The sequence below is a fragment of the Parus major genome, chromosome Z (genome assembly GCF_001522545.3).
Source record: "Parus major isolate Abel chromosome Z, Parus_major1.1, whole genome shotgun sequence".
NCBI lineage: Eukaryota > Metazoa > Chordata > Aves > Passeriformes > Paridae > Parus > Parus major.
Genome location: NC_031799.1, coordinates 43,666,783 through 43,674,249, shown reverse-complemented (window position 1 = coordinate 43,674,249; position 7,467 = coordinate 43,666,783).

The window sequence follows — 7,467 nt, the reverse complement described above, 5'->3', positions numbered from 1 at the left end:
GGATGAAAAGGTTTTTCTGGAAGTTTATTCTGGTGTTCTTGTTGTTTGTCAATAAACTTTCTTTATTCCTTTTAAGTTTTATGCCTGTTTTGCCCTTATTCTAATCCATATCTCACAGCAAGAAATAAGTAATTTTCTTAGTTATTGGTTTTAAACCACGACAACGGTGCCTGTCCCTGAAGGTCTTGTGGTGGACAACTCCTTTCCTTGTGGCTAACATAAGAGGATTTCTTTGGCCATGTATACCAATTTGTTTTCCATCTGTGAATAAATGTGGAGAGATGATGGTCTGTGAGAGCCTAGCTGAGGCTCTGGGCTGAGGCATGGCCCATCCCGTAGGCCATGTCACAGAAGTGACATAAATGACAACGCCAAAGCACAGCCTGATGATTACAAGGTGTGATAATTCTTGCAAGAGGGCCACAGTACACCTCAAAAATCCCAGTTTGCCAACTCCCAGAGTCCTGTAGGGGAGCAAGGAAATGTTACCTGGTCTGCAGCTTACCCCTCTGTGGGGACAAAATCGCAGTCCTCCACAGCTGGGATAAAGTGTGGCAAGACAGGAACAGGGCTTGTCTCAGAAGATGATTTGGCTGCAGCCACCCTAGAGTTAAACTGAGATCTCAGAGAAAAATTAGATGTGCAAAAGATCAAAAGGCAAAATGTTGTCTCCGTCTGAGTGTCTTGTTTTCAGCGTGCTTTTGTTGTCCAGGGTCAAGGTGGAATTAGAACCAAAGTAATTAGGACAAGCATCAGACTGAAGATTAGGCTCAGCATTAGGTGGTGCTTTGGAAGATGAGTGTCTACTCAGAAGTGGCAAGGATGTAGGAATGCTCTAGTGAGCACCATTCAGATGTGACACAGGCCTGCTGACTGGCGCAGTGCCTGGGAGTCATTAGTGGATAGCAATATAAACATGGTCCAGCCAATGAGTTAAGTCACTCTCCATTCCTAGAGTAATTGAGGGAAGGCTTCAGTTTCTGGAAGCCTACTGCTATTAATTGCTGAAATCCATTGTAATTTGGTTTCTGCTGTGGAGGGTCTCAGTGCCAGGAGGGGAGCAGACCTCTCCCTGCAGCGTGGCAGACTGCCTTACTGACTGCTTTGTTTCACATTTATTTTCCTCCAGTCCTGGTCACACAGGGGTAACTACTGTCATGCTGTTTCTGGCCACTGTGCATAATTGTTTGCAATGGACAAGGAAACTGCTGCTTCCCCAACAGCAACCTTCTATCTAATGAAGCTGGATAATACAAAAGTCTCACATGTTTTGTTCCTCCTTGTAGAATTTGCTCTTGATGTCCAGCAAATATGCTCCTGTTAACACAGGAGACAGGAGAGATGACTGCTGTCCACAGCTTCTCTATAATTAGCTTTCTATGAAATAATCAAAGTGCTTGCCTGGTCCTGGGCACTGCTCTCTGGCTGCAACCTGTAGGTGTTAGGGGAACGAGGTCCATATGTGGGCTCAAAACAGAGCTGCAAGTCCCAGCTATTCAGCCCGGTGGCCTGTGGTGCTGTCCCTAGCAAGGGTGGGGCATTCCTAAGCGTTAGAGCTTTGCTGAATTTTTGCTCTCTCTCATCAGCATGATATTTATATCACTCCTTTTCAGTTATGCTTTCTGAACTGTTTCTGCCTTTTTTCCCCAAAGGTCCCAAGTACTCACTGCTGGTCAGCTTCTTGCCCTACTTCACATGGAGGTATCCAAGGAGAATTACTAGGCAGTCAATAGAAAATGGGAGCAGCAGAGAGATGATCTTTGCTTCTCTGTCTTTGAAGCTGGTCATGGCCTATTTCACATGCAGTCTACAAAGTGGTCTTCTGAGGACCAGACATCATGGAACAAAACCAAACTGTATTACTGAGCACTCCAAGCAGCTTTGTTTTCTTTCAGCCACCAGCAGAAATATTTTCCTCTCCCTTTCTATTAATGGGTCAGATAGATTTCTTTTCTGGGGTAATTTCAAGTACTGGGACATTGCATGTGATTGGTATTTCATACTTCCAACAGGCCATTTGCAGATGTAAGTTCCTGCAAATTAGCTGAGAGAGAACCTGAAAGTATCCTAACAAACTTCAGCTATAGCAAGGTTATACATAGCACAGTGACATTATCACTGTCACTTATTAATAGAATTAGCGATCTTATTTTTAATCCCAGGCATTGAATTAGTGACTACTATTAGCAAAACAATTATTCACAAGCTGCCAAATCTTTGCAGCTTTGTGAATGAAGGCAGGGAATATACATTATCTTTTGAGAAGCTTCAGCGTGCTCATCTGCACAACAAAACTTTGGTGATACTGAGGCTAATCAGCACATGCAAATCAGGGCTGCAATCCTCGTAGAAGGTTTTATGCTCTAGGCAAATTATTACTCTTCAAAGACCAAGAAAAGCAGCAAAGTTTCTCCTGGGAAGGGCAGGGGTGAAGACTAATTTTTTTTTTTTTTTAAGGGATGAAGGAAAGCATTAATAGTTCACAGGTAGGATTCTTTTTCCCCAACTACTTGAGCGATTTTGCACTTTCCCTCTTCTGGAATCTGACCTCAGGCATTTTTCTTCTTCCCATGACGAAAAAGCTGTTCTAGAGAGGCATAATTCAGCATATGCGGTAATTTTGTACTTGGGCTGAGTCAAATATCTTGGTGAGAGAGATGGTGTGTAGTTTACTAGCCTGAGTACAAGAATGAGAGCTCAGACCACTATGCTTAGCCATAGAGATATTTCAGCAATTCCTAGAAATGTCATCTGTTGAGCACAAGTCTAGGTAAGTAGCCTTGTGGCCAATGCATGCTTAGCTCTCTGCTATCACTGCTATTTTGCTAACAGCAATAAAGGGGATATCTTGTCCCCTCAGAAGGATACCAGCTTGCAGATTCTAGGGGACTCTTACAGAGAGGTCAGACCTTTGGAGTTGCTAAGGAGTCTTCTGTGAGAGTTGGATGAGTGCAGTTATGTGCTTTAAGCAAAATCTAGATGTGTATAAGAGACACCTTTGGAGTTGCTAAGGAGTCTTCTGTGAGAGTTGGATGAGTGCAGTTATGTGCTTTAAGCAAATTAAACATCTTGCATGGGCAGTGGTTAGTATCCTGCAAGTTCTTGCTACATAGGTGCAATGTTTATCTGTAGGTGAAAGGGACAGCTGTTTACAAAACTGCAGTCACTGGACACTCCTGTCAGTGCTCAGATATACAAGGGTGAGGTTCCACGTTGGTAGTGGGTGAGACCATCTGCTGTTGAGTGCTTTTTGTGCCCCCAGGATTTGAAGGATGCTAACCCAGCCTGCAGACTGCAGGTTTCCATTGCATTTCATCATCTTAGTTCCCACCCACCACCCCTCCAAGAAATCAGGGAAAACATTTGCTCTTTGGTGCAAGAGATTGTTCAGCTTCTAAGTCACTGGATGCCTCTGTTCTGAAGTAATTCTCACTACCATAGCTGTCATAGCAGAGTATTGACACAGTGTCTGGTTTCAGGCCAACACACAGAAAGTCAAGCTGTGCATTTGTTTCCTCCCCTGGGCTGGAAGGAGCACTGCTGATATCCTGAGTGTCTCAGCTTGCTTCAGGGTGAAAGCTCTGGCTAGGTGTCTTCTTGCCAAGGGGCTTCCCTGCCAGTGTGGGAGCACTTAACACCCCTGAAAGCAAGTTGCAGCCAAGAATGGCTGACCTTTGGAACCTCCACACACGCCAAGGGCTCGATGCACTACAATGCACTCAGCTGCCTGTTTAGAGCAGTACTCTGAAATACTTCTGGAGCTCTCAGGGCATCCAGGTCTTTGGGTGACAGACTGCAAGGGGGCTTGAGCCTCTGCTTTGAAATTCAGCATCATCAGTTTCCACAGTCAGGATGGTCCATTTCCCATCATCACCTCAGTTTGAGATGAAGGTTATCTTGCCCAGTGTATGTGACAAAGCTAAATATGGACTCTTTGGCAAAGCTGTTTATCTTTTACTTCTGAGACAGAACCTCATGGTATCACCTTTGTTCTTCCCCACCACCCTCCCAAGCTCTTTTAATTTTTAAAAATGCATGTGGAAATGAGGTGGGAAAGAGACAAAATCAGCTCTTTTAGCTCCTGAACGAAAAATCTTTTCAAAGAGCAGCCTGGAAGTACGTGCTGACATTGATGATGGGATCCTGGTGAAATACCAAAGAAGGAGCAGAAAGCATGCTGTTCCCCTGCAGCTGAAGACCTACTGCAATCACCTCGGGACCAAGCTGAGGGCTGTGTCTGCTGCTGAGCCAGTAAAGCTCTTGTCCGTCAAAAGAAGTTGTAAGACAGAAAGTGAAGTTTACTAGTAATACCATGGTTATCACATCTGAGGCCCTAAAATGACAATTTTAACTAATCAGGAGAGGCAAAGAAATAATTAGAAAAGATCTGGACTGTACTGGACAGGAAAATAAAGAGCTGTGTGTAGAATCACTGTGATGATAATCCTGTTACCTGGACTTTATGTTACCTGACCTTCAAATCTGTTACCTCAGTAATCGGATCTTGTAACAGGCCATGTAAGTTTTATTTGAAGGAAGCTGGCACTTGGAAATGAAAGTAATAGGGTTACTGTGTAAGAGTTCCTTTCTGCTATTCCATTGATATGACCCAGAATGTGTGATTTAGTACCATGACAACTGAGACACTGATTATAAAACAGACACGAGATCACTGTAATCTGCCAGTTATTTGGAGTTTTATTACTTTTAGCTTTATTTCATAGTCATTAACCATCAGATAAATACTGTATGTTTTAGTTGGCTATGATAAGATGGTGTGTGCAGATGGCTAAGTTGACCGAATTACAGGACATTTTTAATTATTAAAATGGTTAATGCATCACTAGAATGGTATTATTCTGTTTTCTGGAGCTTTGATTAGGGGATAATTTTAAACAGGACACTAAATTTCAGGTTCCTGGATTTATGCTGTGGCATTCATCTAAGTGGCCTTTATTTCCTAATTGGCCTTTATTTTTTGAATTACTTCTTTCACAGCACTCTAGCTCCCTTGCTTTTTGTGGAAAAGCTGCTGGAGGCACAGGTCTTCTCACATATATTGAGCAGATTACTGTCCATTTTTGTGGAGGATCTAAATCACCTCACACTCAGCTTTGGGGCCTTTAGGGTGAGAAATGGCTTTAGGGTGAGCTCAAGATGGAAACATCCTGAGAACCAGAACATGGCACAATAATTGCTCTTTTGAGATTGTTTCTCTTTGCCACATATAGAAGGCTCAAGACCCACCACTTGGGAATCTTTAGTGTGTCTTTTTTTCTGTTTGGGATTGAATTCATTGTTCTAGGCTTATTTGATTGAAATGAGAGGCACATGGCCACCCTTTACCCTAGCTGAAGTCCCCTTAATCTTCCACCTTGCCAGTCCCTTCTCAGCTGTGGGCCCTGTGAAAGATCCTCTGCAATCTGTGATCCAGCCTGTCCAACTGGGGAAGAAAGAGGTGTTCCCTTTCCATATCTTCACAGCTGTCCAGGATGAATGCCATCCTCATTTTTTCCTCTCTGAGGTGAAAAACTGTTTTCTCTGGGATGCAGGCAGTTTTGCAGCTGCTGAACAGCCTTTTTATGACATTTTTTTCTTTTCCTGTCACTGAGCATGCACTGAACATCAGGAAACCATTACAGAAAATTGAGAGACTGTATGTATGCGTGTACACATAGAGAATGCATAACCCAACTGATGCAGTAATGTGCAGGGTAAGTTAAAATACCTCCCACACAATATCAGGCTTCTGAAGCATGGCTCCAAGTAGACCATTACCAGAGTAATGACTTAATCAGTTGTTAACAATCGCTGTACTCCCTACCAACTGATGTGCATATAACCTTGCAAAGACTCTCTTGACACTTCCTCTGCTGCTGTCATCAAATGAGCTGGCCTTATTTCAGGTGTTTTCTATGCACTGCTGCCAGAGGCTCCTCTCTAGTTCCTAAGGCATTACATCCAGTGCAGGGAACTCCTGCTATCCCCAAGGGGGGAAAACCTAAGCGGAAACTTAGCAGCTGCCATTTATGTTAGAAATCCAGTTTCCAACTAAAGTTGGTGCTTGGCTACCTTCTGGAGTTAAAACCTTAGAGAGTAAGGTCTAACTTTCAAGGAAATTAATTCCATTCATGCTGAAGGCTTTGTCTCAGGTTCTGACAGACCCTACGATGCTTAGAAAGTACAGCACTCTAAACGCCCTCTGGAATCACCATATTGTGCCCAATCCCAGTGACACGGTAACCTTTCTAGATCTGCATGGGCCTGATCTTGTTCCATTTTTTCCTTGCTAGAAGATGTGGAACTGTCCTTCAGTCCTTGTCTTCATGTGTGGAAGTGGGGACATCAGGAGCATACCAGTGATTTATTTGACATTCCTCCTGCCAGCCTTAGTCTGGAGACATGTGAAATAATTTTGCAATCAGTACAACTTTTCTAATGACAGCTACTCTGAAATGACTCCAGCAAAAGGTCACAGCATCAGGTAGAAAATGCACTCTGAGGTCAGAAATCCCTAAGGCTCCATTTCAGGAAACTCTAAGGAGGCTCAATTTTTTTTTTATTTTTATTTTTATTTTATTTTATTTTAAAGATAAAATGAGATTTAGGCCTGAAAGTGCCACTGTCAATGGTCTGTTATCACTAAAGAGGAGTTATCAGGCTCATATCCTATGCACAGTCTATGTTGCTTTGCTTCTCCTGTACAGGTTAACCATCACTGACTAACTGCAACATCTCAAGGCATTTGAGATAGTTTTCTTCCCATCAGTTGTAACTGAGACAGAGAGAATTAACTTGGGGAATGCATTCTCCAAATAATGTGCTCATAACTGGGTGGAGTTGGCATGCTAAGAGCATACCCAGCTGTGGGCTGCAGAAATGAGAAGGGTTTGCTTGATTTTCCTGTAGTGTTCCCTGACACCATCTGCTTCCAGACCTTGTGGAGAAGTGCAGAAGCTTGGCAGAGAAAGCTAATAGGATAAAGACAGCATGGACTGACAAACAACTTTTGCGAGGACATTTGGCACACATAAAGATGTGTTCCCTAAAGCCTCCTTGTCTGTATCAAATGTGTCACGAGGTCCTTAGTCCTGTTGACTCTGAGTGGTTCTTATGGTACTTAATTGCTTCAGAAATTGTCTACCTCTACTCCCGTGCATGAAAGGACAGTGGAGATGCCTGGTATCTGTCTTCTCCAAGCAGTCCATTTCAACAGCCTGCAATGGAAAGACCATCCTTTTCTCCATTGTAGCACTGTGCCATAATGTGCTAGCCAAAATAGCCTGGCTGTAAGGTGACAAGGCCCTACAAGACATTCATGAGGCAAATAGCCTAATCATCCATCTTTGAAGCCACGTGAAATAGAAAAACAGGGAAGTTGTCTGAGGGAAACTAGATCAGACTGAAACACTAGGCCTTTATGCTCTGGGCTGAGAGCCACGGAAGAGGGAAGATGACAGAAAACCC